Here is a 20,834-nt window from a genome sequence, read left to right on the forward strand (position 1 = left end):
TCTTTAATTTCATGAAATATGAAAACATCAATGCTTATTGACATGGATATTTTTATATATCACAGGATTTGATCAATCTAATGCTGCTTTCTGTTTCTCAGTTCAGTTCAGTTGCTCAGTCATGTCTGACTCTTTGCGACCCCATGAATTGCACCACGCCAGGCCTCCCTGTCCAACACCAACTCCTAGAGTTCACACAAACTCATGTCCATCGAGTCGGTGATGCTATCTAGCCATCTCATTCTCTGTCATCCCCTTCTCCTCCTGCCCCCAATGTCTCCCAGCATCAGAGTCTTTTCCAATGAGTTAACTCTTGGCATGAGGTGGCCAAAGTACTGAAGTTTCAGCTTTAGCATCATTCCTTCCAAAGAACACCCAGGACTGATCTCCTTTAGAATGGACCGGTTGGATCTCCTTGCAGTCCAAGGGAAACTCAAGAGTCTTCTCCAACACCACAGTTCAAAAGCATCAATTCTTCAGCACTCAGCTTTCTTCACAGTCCAACTCTCACATCCATACATGACCACTGGAAAAACCATAGCCTTGACTAGATGGACCTTTGTTGGCAAAGTAATGTCTCTGCTTTTTAATGTGCTATCTAGGTTAGTCATAACTTTCCTTCCAAGGAGTAAGCGTCTTTTAATTTTATGGCTGCAATCACCATCTGCAGTGATTTTGGAGCCCCCAAAAATAAAGTCTGACACTGTTTCCACTGTTTCCCCATCTATTTCCCATGAAGTGATGGGACCAGATGCCATGATCTTCGTTTTTTGAATGTTGAGCTTTAAGCCAACTTTTTCACTCTCCTCTTTTCTGTTTCTAGAATTGTATTATTATCTCCCTCCTGGGTTTGGTTCCTGGTTCAGGAAGGTCCCGTAGAGGAGGGCATGGCTACATACTCCAGTATTCTTGCCTGGAGAATCCCCATGGACAGAGGAGCCTGGGGGGCTACAGTCCATGGGGTCGCAAGGAGCCGGACATGACTGAAGCGACTTAGCACACACTCTGCTTTAATCTCATTGGGGTCCTCTCTCAAAAATAAAGAGCAATTTGCTTCTTTTTAAAAAAAATTAATTCAGTGTAACAGTTTTTTTTTCATGGAAAGGCATTTTATTTTAAATACAGATGTGTCTATATGTCATTCACTTTCTGGGATGACCTAATTATATCTAACTATTTCAGCCTTAGTAGTAGCTGTACTTGGTTTAATGTTTTTTATCTTGTAGACATTTTCTAAAGACAGGTTTCATAAAGTATAATCTTCCTACAGCAAGTTTCATGCTTTTTAAGGCCTACAGTTCCATAGAAGTTCATAAACTTTGAAAAATGTATATGGTCATGTAACCATTGAACGATCAAGGTTTTTTTTTCTGATTATTATTATTTTTGTTGAGGTATAGTTGACATACAACATTATAATAATTTCAGCTGAACAACACAATGAGTCACAATTTGCATGTGTTGCAAATTGACCACTGTGGTAAGTCTAGACAACATCTGCCACTATACGTAGTCACTAAAATTTTTTTCTCATAATAAAAACTTTGAAGACCTCCTTTGTTACTCAGCAACTTTCAAATATATGGTACAGTCTTATTAACTATACTTGCCAATACTACATCCCCATGACTTATTTATTATGTAACTGAAATTTTATACTTTTTGACTTTTTTCACCTATTCCACCCAGCCTCCACCCCTGCCTCTGGCAACCACTGATTGGCTTGTTCTCTGTATATAAGCATGCCTTTTTTGTTTTGATTTGTAAGATTTCACATGTAAGTGACATCATATGTTGTCTTTCTCTGTGATATATTTCACTTAACCAATTACCCTAAAGAAAAATATTGTGACAGATGACGGGACTTCATTCTTTTTTATGGTTGAATAATATTCTTGCCTGGAGAATCCCAGGGACCGGGGAGCCTGGTGGGCTGCCATCTATGGTGTTGCACAGAGTTGGACACGACTGAAGCGACTTAGCAGCAGCAGCAGCAATATTCCTTTATGTATATATATATCTTTATATACATATATGTGTGTTAGTGTTTTTGTTTTCTTCAGCTAAATAGCCAGAAGTTATTTTCCTGGATTATATGGTAGTTTTATTTTTTTATTTTTTAAGGAACTTTAACACTATTTCCATACTGACTGTACCAATTCATATTCCCACCAACTCTTGTACACAAGAATTCCCTTTTCTCCATATCATCACCAACACTTATTCCCTCTCATATTTTTGATAATAACCTTCTAACAGGTGTGAAGTGATATCACATTGTGGTTTTGATTTGCATTTCCCTGATGATTATTGATGTTGAGCATGTTTTCATGTACCTGTCAGTCATCTGGGCCTCTTCTTTGGAAAAAATGTCCATTCATATCCATTGTCAATTTTTTTTGTGTGTGTGCAATAAAGTTTTATTAAAGTATAAAGGAGATAGAGAAAACTTCTGACATAGACATCAGAAGGGGTTAGAAAGAGTACCAGCTTGCTAGTGTTAGCAATGGAGTTATATACTCTCCAATGAATCCAAAGACCGTCTGGATGTTGTAAAGACCTCACCAGACCTACTCCCATAATTTACATTTTAAGATAACAGGATTAGCCAGAAGGTTTAATCCAGAGACTGTCCTCAGGCAGGATACATAATCCTAAGGAATGTAGAGGAAAAAAAAAAGTTTGTCCTTTTTTCCTCTTTGAGAATTCCAGACCCCTCTCCTTGGGGACCCCTAGACTTCTTATCAATCTGCCTAGGAAATGACTCTCTCATTCCCTCCTTTTCTTTTAGGAGAATTATGTTGCCAAGGGAAAGGGGCATCGTTTTTGTTCCATAGCTACTTCCTGCTGTTTAGGGGTATGGTCCCTAAATTGTTGAGGCAACATATTCTTATTGTCAGTTTTTTAAATCAGATTTTTTTCCTAGTGAGCTTTATGAGTTCCTTTGTATATTTTGGATATTAACCTTGAATGAGATTTATGATTTGCAGATATTTTCTCCCATTAATTAGGTTGCCTTTTCATTTTACTGATGGTTTCCTTCAATAGTTTCCTTCAATGTGCAGAAGCTGCACATTGATGAATCTTGCTTCTTTATTTTTACTTTTATTACCTTTGCTTTGGTGTCAGATCTAAAAAAATCATTGCCGAGATGGATGTCAGTTTACTGCCTGTATTCTTTTTGCAGTTCAGCTCAGTTCAGCTCAGTTCAGTTGCTCAGTCGTGTCAGACTCTTTGCGACCCCATGGATGGGAGCACGCTAGGCTTCCCTGTCCATTGTCAACTCCCAGAGTTTACTCAAACTCATTTATTCTTTTTTAGGAGACTTATAATTCTTACATTAAAATCTTTAATACATTTGAGTAAATTTTTATGGGGTATAAGATAGTGGTCAAATTTCATCACATGTGGCTGTCCAGTTTTTCAACACCATATATCAAAGACATTGTTCTTTTCCCATTGTATATTTTTGGGTGCTTTGTCATAAATTAATTGACCATTTGTGCTTATTTCTGGCCTCACTATTCTGCCCCATCTATCTATGTGTCTATTTTTATGCCAATATGATGTGTTTTAATTAATATAATTTGAAATCAGGGAGCATGTTGCCTCCAGTTTTGTTCTTCTTTCTCAACACTGCTTTGGTTATTCAGGATCTTTTGTGGTTCCATACATTTAGAATTGTTTGTTTGGTTTTTTTCTATTAAAAATGCCATTGGAATTTTGATAGGGATTGCATTTGATATGTATATTGTTTTGAGTAGTGGGGATAGTTTAACAATACTAAGTCTTCCAGTCTATGAACAGAGAATGTCTATTTGTGTTGATTTATTTCATCAATATCATAGTTTTCAGTGTACACGATTTTCCCTTCCTTGATTAAATTAATTCCTAACCATTATATTGTTTTTGATGTAGAAATTTGTGACTAGGAATATGGTCTATACTTCCATCTAACTGAGTATTGTATGTACACTTGAAAATAATCTTTATCCTGTTGTTGGGGGTGTGGGTGCTCCATAAATGTCAAGATAAGGAGATCCAGCCAATCCATCCTAAAGGAGATCAGTCCTGGGTGTTCACTGGAAGTACTGATGCTGAAGCTGAAACTCCAATACTTTGGCCACGAGATGTGAAGAGCTGACTCATTTGAAAAGACCCTGATGCTAGGAAAGATTGAAGGCAGGAGGAGGAGACGACAGAGGATTAGATGGCTGGATGGCATCACTGACTCAATGGACATGGGTTTGGGTGGACTCCGGCAGTTGATGATGGACAGGGAGGCCTGGCGTGCTGCAGTTCATGGGGTTGCAAAGAGTTGGACACGACTGAGCGACTGAACTGAACCAAACTGAAGATGGCTGTGGTGTTTACCAGATCTTCTACACACTTAAGGATTTTCTCACCACTTGTTCTGTCAATTACTGTGCAAGGTGTCTATTTAACCATATGTGAAGATTTTCCCGTTTCTCTTTCTATTCTATTCATTTCCACTTCATATATTTTGAAGTTCTTTTATTAAGTGTCTAAGGAATTATTAATACTTTTGCAACATCTTTTTACGAGTTGACCACTTCATCATTATGCAAAATATGTCTTTATCTCTCAATATTTCTTCCCTCAAAGTCTACATTGTCTGCTCTTAACATAGATATTTTTCTTTGGATTAGTGTTTGCATGGTATAACTTTTTTCATCACTTTACTTTTAACCAATCTATATTTAATTAGTAAAGTGGGTATTTGTAGACTACATATATTTTGGTACTGCATTTATATACATTATGACAGATGCTTTAATGAAGTTATTGCTATAGTGTTTTATGTCTGTATGTATTTATTTATGTTGAGACATAGTTGATGTACAATATTATATAAATTGCAGATGTACAACATAGTGACTCACAATTTTTAAATGTTATACTCCATTTGCAATTATAAAATACTGGCTGTGTTTCCTTGTGTACATCCTTGTAGCTTATTTATTTTATACATAAGCAAATCTTTTTTGCCCTGTCTTGCCCCTCCCCTTGGAGAAGGCAATGGCACCCCACTCCAGCACTCTTGCCTGGAAAATCCCATGGATGGAGGAGCCTGGTGGGCTGCAGTCCATGGGGTCGCTAAGAGTCAGACACGACTGAGCGACTTCCCTTTCACTTTTCCCTTTCATGCATTGGAGAAGGAAATGGCAACCCACTCCAGTGTTCTTGCCTCGAGAATCCCAGGGACGGGGGAGCCTGGTGGGCTGCCATCTATGGGGTCACACAGAGTCGGACACGACTGAAGTGACTTAGCAGCAGCAGCAGCAGCCCCTCCCCTTTTACCTCTCCCTGCTGTTAACTGCTTGTTGGTTCTCCACATCTATGATTGTCTCCTTTTTGTTATATTCACTGGTTTGTTGTATTTTTTAGATTCCACATATTAGTGAATATGTGGAAAGATGCTATGGTTTAGTCACTGAGTCATGTATGACTCTGCAACTCCATGGACTGCAGCACGCCAGGCTTCCCTGTCTTTCACTATCTCCCAGAGTTTACCCAAACTCATGTTCATTGAGTCAGTGATGTCATCCAAGCATCTTATCCTTTGTTGCCCCTTTCTCCTCCTGCCCTCAATCTTTCCCAGCATCAGGGTCTTTCCCAGTCAGTCAGCTCTTCACATCAGGTGGCCAAAGTATTAGAGCTTCAGCATCAGCATTAGTCCTTTGAATGAATATTCAGGGTTGACTGCCTTTTTGAAGTGACTGGTTTGATCTCCCTTCTGTCCAAGAGACTCTCAAAAGTCTTCTCCAGCACCACACTTTGAAAGCATCAACTCCTCAGTGCTCAACCTTCTTTATAGTCCAGTTCTGTACATAACCACTGGAAAAACCATGACTTTGACTATGCAGACCTTTTCTGACAAAGTGATGTCTCAGGTTTTTGATACACTATCTAGGTTTGTCATAGCTTTATTTCCTAGGACTTCCTGTGCAAAGATAGTGTTTGTTTTTCTCTGTCTGATTTATTTCACTTTTTCACCTAGCATAATACCATCCAAGTCCATCCATGTTGTTGTAAATGGCAAAATTTCATTCTTTTTTTTGAGGGGGGGGCCGGGTATATATGCCGCATCTATACAATTTATCTACTTTATTCATTTATCTGTTGACAGACACTTAGGCTGCTTCCATATCTTGGGAACTGTAAATAATGCTTCTTTGAATATCAGGGTACATGTATTTTTTCAAATTAATGTTTTTATTTTTCTGATATATATCCAAGACTGGAATTATTGGATCATGTGGTAGTTCTCTTTTTACTTTTTTTGCAAACTTACCATACTGTTTTCCATGGTGGCAGCACCCCTTGCTGCTGCTGCTAAGTCACTTCAGTCGTGTCCGACTCTGTGCGACCCCATAGATAGCAGCCCACCAGGCTTCACCGTCCCTGGGATTCTCCAGGCAAGAACACTGGAGTGGGTTGCCATTTTCTTCTCCAGGGGAACTTCCTGACCCAAGAATTGAACTCAGGTCTCCCTCATTGCAGGCAGATGCTTTACCGACTGAGCTATGCAAGAATATTTGCAACAGATAATGATGCTAGTCATAGTTATGTATTTATTACAAATATTGTTCCTTAGTTTTGGCTTGTTCCATTCCTCATTTTCTTTTTTCATTTTGTTTTGGGTCTAGATTTTTTAGTTTGTCTTTTAAAAATTAATATTTTATATTTTTATATAATGTAAATTTTCTTTATGATTAGTGCTTTTTTATGTTGTTGAAAAGCTCTTTCCTTACCCCAATGTCAAAAAGATATGTTTTCTTATATTGTCTTCTAGAATTTTTAAATTTTGACTTTTTGCATTCAAATTTTTAATACTCTTGGATCTACATTTTAAAATTTCTGTTTAAAATGGCATCAGATTTTTTTTCCCATCATGTATGGATCATGCTAGGATCTTGTGTTCAATAGTCTTATTTATGTACTGTGTGTGGGTGCTCAGTTACTCAGTCATGTCCAACTCATTGAGACCGCGTGGACTGTAGCCCACGGGGCTCTTCTGTCCATGGAATTTTCCAGGCAAGAATACTGGAGTGGTTTGGCATTTCCTACTGTGTACTGTAGATATGCAAAATTCACTTTGCTATTTATCAAATTTCCATTATGCATGAGTCCGTTGTCCTTAGCATAAGCCGTGGTCCAAATATATCTGGTCCAGTATTTCTGTAAGTTCTTATCTGTTATTTTAGTTATTTCCTGTATTATTATTTTTAATATCAGCATTCACTTTATTGTAATGTTTTATGTTTGACTTGATATTTGTTTAAATTTTGTCATATATCTTATATATATTCTTGTTTCTCCTTTCTCCCAAAATCTTCTTTATGGAATAACTTATATTTTTCCTGGAATACATCTTTTAGGATATTTTTAGAAATAATCTGCTGTTGGAAAACTCTTATATTATCTCACAATGCCTATGTTTTACCTTTGCCCTTGAAAAACACTTGTGTTGAGTCCAGAGGTTTCAGATGACCAAACTTTTTCTCCTCAGTCCTTTCCTTTAGAAATTGCAATTAAACTTATATGTTCTCTTTCTAGTCTTCATATTTTAATCTTCCCCTCATAATTTCATATCCTTAATATCTGAGCTATAGTTTGAGTTTATTTTTCATCTTCATCTCTCTGTTCACTAGTTACTTTATTTAATGCCAATTATTCCTTTTGTTTTATCTGTATTTTTGATTTTTAACAATTATATTTTCATTTCCAATAGTTCTGCTTGAGTGCTATTCAGTTTTTCCTGACTGTTTGGATTATCTTTTAGATATTTTTTGTTCTTTCCAATAAAATCCTATTATTTAAAAATTATTTTACACATTTTAAAGTCTGCATTGATAATTCAAAGAAAGTTTGCAGTCTTTTTAGAAATTTACTCTGTTGTTTATCTAATTCTGTTATTAAAAATAGTATTTGGTAATTGTCACAAATGGTAATTTTTTGTGTATTTAGTGATTTTCTTGTTTTTATTAAAATTTCCTCTTACTTTACTGAGTTTAATCAATAGGTATTTCTAGGGTACTAGTTTGAAGAGATTTACTCTTTTCTCTATAGAGTTAGAGTTTCTTTTCTCTATAGCGTTAGTTCCTCTCTTAGATACAGTGTTACTATTAAAAAGGAATCACTTTAATTTGTTTGCCTTGGGGTTTTCTGAAGCTTAGCCATAGTAAAACATAGCACTTACCTTTTTCAGGCTTGCAAAATCAGGCTTTGGCTGTACTAATACATTTTCAAAAGATACAATTTTATTTCTACCTGAAGCAAGATCTCAGAATTTTTACTGGCAATTTAACACTATTAAATGTCCTTTCTCTGTATATAAGTCTTGATTCAAATCCTCCACTTTGTGTGGGTCTTTCTTTTTCTTTTGAGTATCCATTAAATAGCAAACTCTACTTCCCCAGTACTGCTCTTTCAACAGAATATTGTCTTCTTCTGGGTTACATTTGCCAACATCTATGTTTTCAGCTTACTCTTTAGTTCTTCAACTTTTCTTGTCACTTCAGAAATGCATCTTAAATTACCTCTGTCAAAATCTTCTCATCATCTTTGTGTTCTTCAGTGGTGATCAGCCCCACTCTACCATGTTTCAGGAGATAGAGGTACTTTGACTTTTTCATTCATTCAAAACTGTTTTTCATGAACTCACACTTTTTGTTTGTCTCTGATTAAAGGTTAGAAATAAGCTGGGCATAAAGGTCATCTATGTTTTTACTCTCCTGAAGCTTGGATTCTAGTGGAGCAAGGGAGACAAACTTTGTGTGTGTTTTAAGAGTGTTTAATGTTATGAACACATTTAAGAAACAGAATTAAGGTATGACGATGATAGCGATGTACATGTGTATATGTATTCAGTGGCTGCTAAGTCGCTTCAGTCGTGTCCAACTCGGTGCGACCCCATAGATGGCAGCTCACCAGGCTACCCCGTCCCTGGGACTCTCCAGGCAAGAACACTGGAGTGGGTTGCCATCTCCTTCTCCAATGCATGAAAGAGAAAAGTGAAAGGGAAGTCGCTCAGTCGTGTCCGACTCTTAGCGACCCCATGGACTGCAGCCTACCAGGCTCCTCCATCCATGGGATTTTTCCAGGCAAGAGTACTGAGTGGGGTGCCATTGCCTTCTCCAGTATTCAGTGGGGAGGGGTACATTTAGGGATAGCAGTCAACACAGTGTTCTTGAAGAAGATAACATTTAATCAGAGACCTGGATAAAGTGAAGAAAGAGTCATGTGAAAAATCTATGAAACAATTGAAAAACAAACAAACTGTAAAACAGCAAGTGAAAACGCTTGGAGATTTCGTGGAGGGGATAGGTTGGAATGTTCCAGTACAGCTAGAGCAAAGGGAATGAGAGTGATTATGGCAGCAAAAGGAAAGCTTTTTGACCATGGAAGTAGTTGGACTCTTATTCTGCTCATGATTGAAGTTTTGCACAAGTCAGTGATAGTATATGAATTTTGTCTCATAAAAAAAATAATCCCACCTACTGAATTGAGATTAGTTGGGGACCAACTAGGTGGGTTTTGAAATAATTCAGACAAAAAATAATGATAGCTAGAAAGCGACTTAGCAGCAGCAGCAGGACAAGGACAGTGTAGTGGAGGTAGGAAGTAGTGGTGGTTCTTGTTCAATCGCTCAGTTGTGTCTGACTCTTTGCAACCCTATGGTCTGCAGCATGGCAGGTTTCCCTGTCCATCACCAAACCCTGGAGCTTGCTCAAACTCATGTCCATTGAGTCAGTGATGTCACCCAACCATCTCATCCCCTGTCGTCCCCTTCTCCCGCCCTCAATCTTTCCCAGCATCAGGATCTTTTTCAATGAGTTGGTTCTTGCCATCAGGTAGTCAAAGTATTGGAGCTTCAGCTTCAGCATCAGTCCTTCCAATGAACATTCAGGGTTGATTTCCTTTAGGACTGACGGGTTTGTTATCCTTGCAGTCCAAGGGAAGTAGTGGTAGAGATTTGGAATTTCTTGAAAATAGATCTTCCAGGATTTCTTTAGTAATTGGATATGGGTGTGAAAAAAACAAAGGGCCAGTGATGACTCCTGGTTTTTTTGCCTGAGTAAATTTGTTTATTACAGGACCATTTCCTGAAGGTACACAGCATCCTCAGGTCAGTAGAAAGGATGACATTTGTTTTGGACCTTTAAATGTGAGATGCCTATTTGATGTCCAACAAGAGGTTGAAACTGGCAGTGGGATAGTTGAGTTAGAAATCTCAGGGTCATTGGAATCAGCATATTTTCAGTGTGTCTGGTGGTGCTGATGTATCCAGAGGATATGTAGAAGGATTCATAGCTGTAATAAAAGTAAAAGTACTTGGAAATCTATAAATGATATGCAACCAGTGGTTTCAGAACTGTAAACTTAACATTTTTTTGCTTATCAAATTTATAGCACTTAAAAAAAAGTCAGTGCAGCTGAAGCTAAAGAATATAAAAAATATTCTATAACAACCTGTGAGAATGTAGCTTCCTGAAATATATTTAAATATTTACATTTCTAAAGCTTTAAAATTATGCACCGCTAGGGACATACTTATTTTATGCATGGGTAGTTATCCAAGAAAACAATTATGCATATGCACAAATACTTAATTGCAGGCTAAGTATGAAAAGTATTTTCCATAGCAAGACGCAAGACACAGAAGTTGAAAATAAGATTTTAAGTGGAATACTATACAATCATGAAACTGATCCCATAGATTCCAATATTCCAGTTCTCAAATACCAGGCATATGGAATGATCACATTTCCTGTTTCCTTGATACTTAGATAGACCTGTGTTATTAGTTCTGTCTAGAAAATTGCTAAGGCCTGAGGTATATTTCATTTCTGGAGTAGAGAATTTAATTGAAATGCAAGACTGTGGTGCTCTATTTTCTATCTGGTACAGCCTCAAGGCTTTGAAAGATTACAATGAGATTTCTCTTTTGGTATGATCAAGCAGCATGAACCAGAAATGAAGTTTGGTTGTTATATATATTTTATATTTTGATTCTGGCTGCTTTAATTTAGCCTAGTTTGGTTGATACACATATTAATTTATATGTAAAGATATTTACAACACATTGTTACATTGAAGAACATGTTAGAAAAATAAAGTACATCCAACATGATCCTGTTTCTGTGTGCATGTGTGTGTGAGTGTGTGTGTAAGAAAATTGAAAGTGTTAAAAGTAGCTGTCACTGAATAAATAAAATTGTGATTTATTTCTTTTTTGTGCTTGTATGTAGTATTTCATGAATCTTTTCTATAGTGAGCATGAACAAGTACACTCCTTGGACAAGTTCATGCACATATCATAGTAAAAGTAGCCTATATTGGTCATTTATTGGACATCTGGCTCATGACATTTCTTTATAAGTCCATGCAAGAGTTTTTGGTAAAATGAATGGTATAAATAATCCTTTATCTTGGTAATATATGTGACACATTTTTCTTCTCTCTGCTCAGTATGTATCATAGTCAGATCAGATTAGATCAGTCGCTCAGTCGTGTCCGACTCTTTGCAACCCCATGAATCACAGCACTCCAGGCCTCCCTGTCTATCACCAACTCCCGGAGTTCACTCAGACTCACATCCATTGAGTCAGTGATGCTATCCAGCCATCTCATCCTCTGTCGTCCCCTTCTCCTCTTGCCCCCAATCCCTCCCAGCATCAGAGTCTTTTCCAATGAGTCAACTCTTCGCATGAGGTGGCCAAAGTACTGGAGTTTCAGCTTTAGCATCATTCCTTCCAAAGAAATCCCAGGGCTGATCTCTTTCAGAATGGACTGGTTGGATCTCCTTGCAGTCCAAGGGACTCTCAAGAGTCTTCTCCAACACCACAGTTCAAAAGCATCAATTCTTCAGCGCTCAGCCTTATTCACAGTCCAACTCTCACATCCATACATGACCACAGGAAAAACCATAGCCTTGACTAAACGAACCTTTGCTGGCAAAGTAATGTCTCTGCTTTTGAATATGCTATCTAGGTTGGTCATAACTTTCCTTCCAAGGAGTAAGCGTCTTTTAATTTCATGGCTGCAGTCACCATCTGCAGTGATTTTGGAGCCCAGAAAAATAAAGTCTGACACTGTTTCCCCACTGTTTTCCCCACTGTTTCCCCATCTGTTTGCCATGAAGTGATGGGACTGGATGCCATGATCTTTGTTTTCTGAATGTTGAGCTTTAAGCCAACTTTTTCACTCTCCACTTTCACTTTCATCAAGAGGCTTTTGAGTTCTTCTTCACTTTCTGCCATAAGGGTGGTGTCATAGTCACAGATACAGTATTTTTAAAAAATCATCAAACATAAATTCCTTTAACCCACTAACTTCACCTGAATTACCTCCTGCTACCACCAGGGACAGCATATAAATAAATACCTGAGTAGTGGCCATTGGGACCTATTGTAACAAAACAAACTGTCCCCAAGCAGAAAGCCTAATCTTTGTGGAGTTGTTGACATCTTTGGTGAACTTTAAATGAATCATTTGATCAATTTTTATGCTTATCAATCTTCTTAGAAAAATGGGACACATAACCAAAGCCTGACTCAGTTACCAAGCTTGAGCAAGAGAAGTAGCTTATGTACCATTAGCAAATACAGTGAATAACAAACTCGAGAAAGAGGGAGAAAACAGTTCTACATTAGGAGAAGAATTATTTACAAATGGAATGGTAGTGTTTATGGACATTGGCCTTACCTAGAGTATTTAGAACTTTTCAGGAAATATAGATTTGACATAAATTTGATATTTTACATAGACTTTACTTTAGGAGCATTTTTTATTCATATGGAGAATGAAAACCTAGAGATCCTTTTGGTTGTTTGTATTATTCTCAGAAGATATTGGGGATTCCACAGTGCCATTTAAAAAATATTTTTCATCTATTTATGCTATTAAGATACCAATGAGAGAGAAATTAATTGCTTGGCATTTATAGAGTGATCATAATGTGTCATGGGCTGAGTTAGATCTCTTAGTTTAATTACCTAGCAAATATTTGTTGAGTGCCAGCTATATGTTACTACTATGCTTTCACTGGGTTCGCCTTGCTGGAGGAATGAACCCGTGCCGTGACATCAAGACAGCTTTGCACTGAAGGAATTTCTAGTCAAAGCTGGAGGTGGTGGGCTACACCTAAGAGGTCCACTAAAATGCAGGGCTCAGATAGAAGTTTCCTTAGCATGTTGTGAGAAACTAAAGAGGAAGATCCAAGAGAGTGATCAGCCAGGGAGAGCATCAGATTCATTTCTAAGGAACAAAGCTTACTGAAGGGGGAATTGAAGAACCAGAATCCATGTCCAGAAAACAGTGAGCAGCTGAAAGTAGGCTGTGTATATAGCCAAGTACCAGGTGATCAGACAAATGAGGATTCTTACACATTTATGAGCTTCTGCATTTTTTTTTACCAGTCTGAGCTATTCAGAATTCACACTGAAAGTGGCGAGCAACCTTTTGGAGGAATGATTTGAATATGATACAAATGAATTTATTTTTTTTTTGCTACTTCTCTCTAGTAAAGGAAAACATGTAAAAGGGTGAAAGATAGGTGATAGAAATTCACTCTTGCATCAGTGCAGGTAATGCGATGAGGGTGTGGACTTTGCTATTATGAAGAAAAGAGATTCAGAACAGAGAACACATTTGTATCACCGTTAGACATTGGAACTCTCTAGAGTTGGTGATCAAAGGGAGTGTGAGAGAAACAGAGGAGCAGAGAGATTCTGTCCTGGCTGTGCTCAATTAATGCAGGTCAGGAATGAAAATGTTAAGAAGTTGAAGAGGCAATAAAACTAGTTTGGGTTATGTTAAATCATAGATGCATATTAAGTAAGGATATCCAAAGAAGCCAGATCCATAAAGAAGCTGAGTATGAGATTCTGAGGGCACAGAAGTATGGTCTTTCCTAGATCAAGAGGTCCATCCTAAAGGGAGTCAGTCCTGAATATTCATTGGAAGGACTGATGATGAAGCTGAAACTCCAATACTTTGACCACCTGCTGCGAAGAATTGACTCATTTGAAAAGACCCAGATGCTGGGAAAGACTGAAGGCAGGAGGAGAAGGGGATGACAGAGGATGAGACGGCTGGATGGCATCACCAACACGATGGACATGAGTTTGAGTAAACTCCAGGAGTTGGTGATGGACAGGGAGACCTGGCATGCTGCAGTCCATGGGGTTGCAAAGAGTCGGACACGACTGAGTGACTGAACTGGAGATGAAGAGGTAATTGAGTACAAGCACATACTGAATATTTCTGTAATTTTATTTTCCATACTTGACTGTGCATGGTTTCTTTCTCGGAAATGCAGAGGCAGCATAGAGAGTCTTAAGCAATCATTCTGCTGACAATTCTAAATGTCTCGTCTGTTTTGGTAGGATAAATAAAGGATTTGGAGTAGCAAGGTGGAATTCAAGTAAACCTTTGCCTAAAGGTTGAGTGACTTTGAGAAAATAAATTCATCAGGAGTTCAGAATTTGCATTACTGAAATGGATTAAAGAGTCTCCAGTGTCCTTTCTAGAGCTCACCTTTCCTTTTTAGAATACAATCTAAATCAAAAATTTGATTAAATTTTTAACACACTATGCTTGAATTTAGAGTTAGCAGAATGTTTGTAGTTTTATCATCGACAAAATTCACTTAAAAGGAAGTGAAAAGTGAACTTTATTATTTATAAGTGAAATATACTTTATATGTTTTTCTATTGACGCAAATTGTTTTGGGATTCCAGATGGCTAGAGTTTGTCTACTCTATCTGATTTTGTCTTGATTTTCCTGAGTGTCCCAAAGATATCCTCAGTGTGTTCCATTCTGTAAGACTTGAAGGGCCATCATTCAAAGAAACAAGATCTAAACCACACCCTATATTTCTACAGAGCTCTCTTCAATTTTAAGGTCAAGGAGGAGCCCTTGATTTACTAGTTAGAGTCACTTGCATCAGGTACTAGGGCAGTGTTCACCAGGGCCCCTTAGTTATTTATTCACTTCTCTTACTATCTACTTTTTTTTAACCTATTTTCCCAAATTTTTTTTTCCCTTTCTGATCCCATTTACTTACGAAAAAGTCACTCAGTCATGTCTGACTCATTGTGACCCCATGGATTGTAGCCTTCCAAGTCTCCTCTGTCCATGGAATTCTCCAAGCAAGAACACTGGAGTGGCTTGCCATTCTCTTCTCCAGGGGATCTTTCTGACCCAAGGATCGAACCTGGGTCTCCTGAATTGGCAGGCAGATTCTTTATCATCTGAGCCACCAGGAAGGCCAACTTTAGGCAGTGTAGTAATATAAAATCTTGTTTTAATCACATAAATGTCTATTTTATTTATACTATTCTAAATAACCATCAAAGAATTTTTTTTTTAAATTCACTTGTGGTACTTCCTTTTTTAAAAGTCATGGGAAAATTGTCAGCCTCTCCCCATTCTAACAATTTAAAAATTCCTCCAGTGTTCTATTAAGCTTAAATCAGTAACAGAGCTCCCATGTCTTTAAATAGTTTTATTAGCTCATTTTATGAGACAAATATTTACTGAGCACCTACTAAGTGCCAGCACACTGTGCTAGTCCCGAGGATTTAATGATGATACAGAGAATGACAAGGACCCATTCTCCCACCTCTTGAAATGTATGGTCTGGCCCTCCTCAAGGGTTCATAGTGCTGTTCATCTTGTAATCGGTATGGCTGAATGATCAATAGTCAGAGAAGGAAAGAAAAACCGTGATACTATCTGTCTCTAAAACTGCAGAGGGTTTTTAGAGAAATCAAATGTTATCTCACATAATATTTGGGATAAGATTTAGCTGATAATTTAAGGTCAAAGTGTACTTTGCAGGCATTTATTCACTGTCATTAATGAAAGTATTTATAACAGAATAACAGACAAAATTAAGAATTGGCTGTATAAGATTAAAAATTAAGTAGAGAAAACATATAAAGTGCTGTGGTATTTCTAGATATAGAGTTTTCGACAGTTTTTATTTTATAAGAATACCTTCCAAAAAAGGATTTATTAAGAGTAAGACTTTAATTAAAAACAAATATAATATTCCAGATGTTTTGAACAAATTCTGAAATCTAATAAATATTAATAAAATGTCAAAAGCAAATGTATTCTGTTTATTCTTTACTCCTTCTTCTGAGCATGGTTGGATTCAAGTGTATTCTGAGAGATTTTGCTATTACCTAATTTCTCATGTCAAATACATAGTACATCTTGAAAAGAGAGATGGTAAAATGTTTTATTTTAATTATTAAACTTTTTTATATTATAAGGATATTATTAACTTCCATTTCATTGTGTTAGGCTGAACAAGGATGATTTTAAATCATAATTTCCCCCCCAAGGACTCCATCATTCATTTCCTTAAAGTATAATTTAAGAAAAAAAAAAAAAGAAAGACACTAAACTTCCTTGAAAACAAATTAAAAGGGTTATGTATGTTAACAGTAAACCATTAGGTGACTTGATTGGGGAAGCTGGAATTTCTGGATGACAATGTGCAGATAATCAGTTCTGGGACTAGTGCAGGAGTTGGGGCTGGGCCTCAGGGACTGCGTGGATCATATTAATTGTGGAAGGTTCTGAGGAAGCTTGCAGATGTGATCTTTTTTAATTCCAATATTTTATTTTATACCTGAATTTATAATTGGGTCTTAAAACCAAATGAGATGTCCTCGCATCATCATCTGCTGTTTCCAACAGAGGCCTGCTTGGATGTTGTCGATGGCCACTTGAAAAAGAGGAGTCCTTAGAGCCTTCAAAAGCTGTTTCTGCAGCGTTTCGGATTATTTTCCATTTTAATAGAAAGAAAAATTAGGGATGTAGGTGAAAAATGTTCCCAGCAGTGTTGTATTTACTGCTCAGGATAAAGATGTGAGGAGGTGTGTTTTAGCTCTTAATGCTCTCCGCACTCTGTCATTGCCTCCACAGTGATGCCAATGTGGACTGCATGTTTAGCAGCAGGAAAGGACTCTGTCTTCCATGGTCAGGGCTGGCCTGGATAGGGACATCATCACAGAGAGAGTGACCATTTTGTTCCCAGGGGTGACCATGTGGGTGTTAACCATGACAGATCTGGCAGTGGAGAGGGGTGAGAATTTCACATCAGATATGAAATGTGTGATTGGCAGAATGCTTAGTAAAATTTATACAGTCTCCTTTTCTGGATCTGCCAATCTATCATTTGCCTAAAACCCAAAAGGACAGAGACAGGGCTGTTTTCAGCCTTGGTGTGATTTCCTTGAATGTAAACCAAACAACTTTATGACAATCATTTTATTGCACTCTGAATAATATTCCAGTTATTCTGAGTTGTATATCTAATTGACCATACATGTGGGCATATACATATTTTTGTGGTTATCGCTCATAAAAAGTTTTCATATATATATACTATACACTTATCTATAGTATACATATATATACAATCATGCATACAATCTGTTCAATACCACACATACATAATCTTTTCAATAACATGAAAGCAAGAATCCCAACTAAAAGCACACTACTCAGATGTGATGGGTCATGTTTTATTCCTTTGTGATTTTAACTCAAATCTGAGCCCAGGTTTCTAAAATCAAAGAATCTGCCTGCAATCCAGGAGACCCAGGTTCAGTTCCCTGAAGAAGGGAATGGCAATCCACTCTAGTGTTCTTGGCTGGAAAATCCCATGGACAGAGGATCCTGGCAGGCTACAGTCCATGGGGTTGCAAAGAGTTGGGCATGACTGAGAGACGAACACTTCTAAAATCAAACGGCACAGTATGTAAACCCAGCATGTAAAGGGTAGGGTGGAGGTGGGAGATGTTCTGATCATTCTGACCTGGAGGAGGGTCCCATCTGTCAAACCCCTCAATTTTAATGGGGCTGAAACCCATCACAAGCATGTAGCTTTCAAATCCCAAAGCTTGAATGTTCCTAAATCACCCCATTAAATTCTATGGATAAGATCCCTTTGGATGGACTTCTGCTTTCATGGAGGAAATTTCTGCCAATCATAAGAAGTCTAAGGGGAGTCAATTTTGTCCTTATCTGCCACTCTCTCTACCTTCCTTCATCCACCTATAACCCCAGGAGAGGCCCTTCTAAGTCAATGTTGGCACAAAGCACAGAGGAAGAACATTTGAAGAAATAAAAATAAGGGTAACCGTTCCTGTAGACTTTCACTGAATTTTAATGTATATCTGTGAAAAAGTAATAAATGGGCTCTAGTTCATTAGGCAAGAACAAATTTCTACCCATAATTTTATCTTTGTTTAATTGAATATTTAATTAGTATACATCTAAAACTAATTTTTCAATGCGTTCAGTACATTTAGCAGGGCGGGCTGGCGAGAGGCTCCTTCTGGAGACACACTTCTGTGGATACGGACAGCCCCCGGGCCCTCCTTGTCCTCCTGGGTGAGCTGATAGAAGCGGGTGGGTCATTTGGCATTAGCAAAGGAGTAAGTTAGCATTTGCACCGAGCTGGATCTTGCCAGGCTCTGCATATTGGAAGCCACAGACAGAGGCTCCTTTCACAGTGATGAATGGGTTTTTTCAAGCGTTCTGCTCCCTAGTTATGAGAAGGGTGACCCGGTCAGGAGACGACTTTATGAAGCTATAAAAAATGTATGTCACTTCGGACTCTCTAATGTCACCGGGAAGGGAGGGGAAAAAAAAAAAAAAAACCTGTGCAAAAATGGCAGGGTAATAAGGCTGTTTTCAATGCTCAAAATAGCTTTCTGTCTACAGTCATATGTAGCCCTGAAACTGGGGCACAGAGAGTGCCCATGAAGCACTGTTGTTGGGAGGATTAGAAAAAAAATTGGCTTTGTTTGGCTTTGCTTGCCTTTGCAGAAATGCTTATGGTGAGGACAATCAGACATTTGCAAATGTGGGTCCAGTCAGGACAGGAAGGTGCAATGTCTTTTTAAAAGCCAGCCAGGTACTCATGGTGGTGATGACTTCTAAGTATGCAGAAGAGCCAGAAAGGGAATCACTACAAAGCAAACACATTTTGAAAGGGGTCTATTAATCTAATATTTTATCAAGTCTTACCTCTGTACCATGAAGAATTTTTTAAAAAAGGAAGGCTTGGCAGGTACATTTGCCCCTAAGCCTTTTGTCGAACACTCTGGAGTTTCCAGATAGTGATGTAGAGGTTTTAACAAAAGCAGCCCTCTCTAGGCCTATAATTTAGCATTCATTGAATTCTTTTATTCTCATCAATATGCAGATTTCACAGTATTGGGTGCTTTCCTTTTTGATATGTCACACATTTCATAGCTCATGTTCAAATGTTAATTTACACAGGGTAGGGAACCCAGAGGACCAAGGTCAGCAGACCTGCCTTTATTAGGGCTTCAGTCAGTCACAGGTGAACTTTGGACTATCTCAACTGGATTCAAACACTGGCTGTGTTGGGGCTGAGTCGTACAACACTGGGTGTCCCCTTCTCAGCCTAGGCGTGTCATTTCTTTCTCTGGGACCTGTCAACCTGACATGGGAAAAAGCATGTGAAAAGTGATGAGCTTAATACTTAATAGGGAATACTTAATAGAAAATGTCAGGTTCATGGTGCTGAAAAGCAAGGGAGAGAACTGAGGTTTTCCACTCATAGAACATGAGTTTGGCATTTCTTCATAAAGAAGACTCTGCATGTCAGGACGGCTTCCTAGTCCCATTCTGAGAAAAGTTGGTCCCGGTGGATTCTCTGTGTCCTGATCACTGTGCTTTTCTAGCATCCTGGCTACAACTAGCCAAAAGCCCATGGAATGTGCAGACCTAAGAATTCTCCCCAGGTTGTTGATTGTCTTATAGAACCACTGAAGTAGTCAACCAAGTCTATACTCTTAAAGATGTTTGAATGTTAGACATGTAGGAAGTTAGCAATCAGCAGGAGCAGGTGGAGGGAAAAGGAGTGACTGAAAGACCCTGAATCAGATGGAGGAGAGAATCTGTAGACTTTTTCTTTTCATCAAAGAAGCAATGATATAAAAGCTTGTTCTAGACTCAAGACCTGGCTAATGGACTGCTTATCCCAACTTCTTTGAACATCATAAGCCGCAACACCTGTAAACTCCCAATCTGTGTTCTCTTTGTAACCGGAACAAGACAATCTGACACAACAACACCCATTGCTACTTGAAAAAGAGGCTTCATCTTATTATAGAGTATTTTTAAACTTTACTTAAGAAGCAGCTGAGAAATGAAAGAGGGATAGTTGAGTACTTATCTTTGAAGCATTTTAAAGAGAAGAGTGAATATATACTTTACTGGAAGCTTTGGATTGATTATTTACTTATAGAACCTGGAAACCAAAAGCAATTTACTGATCAGATCAGATCAGTCGCTCAGTCGTGTCTGACTCTCTGCAACCCCATGAATCGCAGCACACCAGGCCTCCCTGTCCATCACCAACTCCCAGAGTTCACTCAGACTCACGTCCATTGAGTCAGTGATGCCATCCAGCCATCTCATCCTCTGTCGTCCCCTTCTCCTCTTGCCCCCAATCCCTCCCAGCATCAGGGTCTTTTCCAAGAGGTCAACTCTTCACATGAGGTGGCCAAAGTACTGGAGTTTAAGCTTTAGCATCATTCCTTCCAAAGAAATCCCAGGGCTGATCTCCTTCAGAAAAGATGGTTGGATCTCCTTGCATTCCAAGGGACTCTCAAGAGTCTTCTCCAACACCACAGTGCAAAAGCATCAATTCTTTGGTGCTCAGTCTTCTTCACAGTCCAACTCTCACATCCATACATGACCACAGGAAAAACCATAGCCTTGACTAGACAAACCTTTGTTGGCAAAGTAA

This window comes from Bubalus bubalis, chromosome 20, assembly GCF_019923935.1.
Source record: "Bubalus bubalis isolate 160015118507 breed Murrah chromosome 20, NDDB_SH_1, whole genome shotgun sequence".
Taxonomy (NCBI): domain Eukaryota; kingdom Metazoa; phylum Chordata; class Mammalia; order Artiodactyla; family Bovidae; genus Bubalus; species Bubalus bubalis.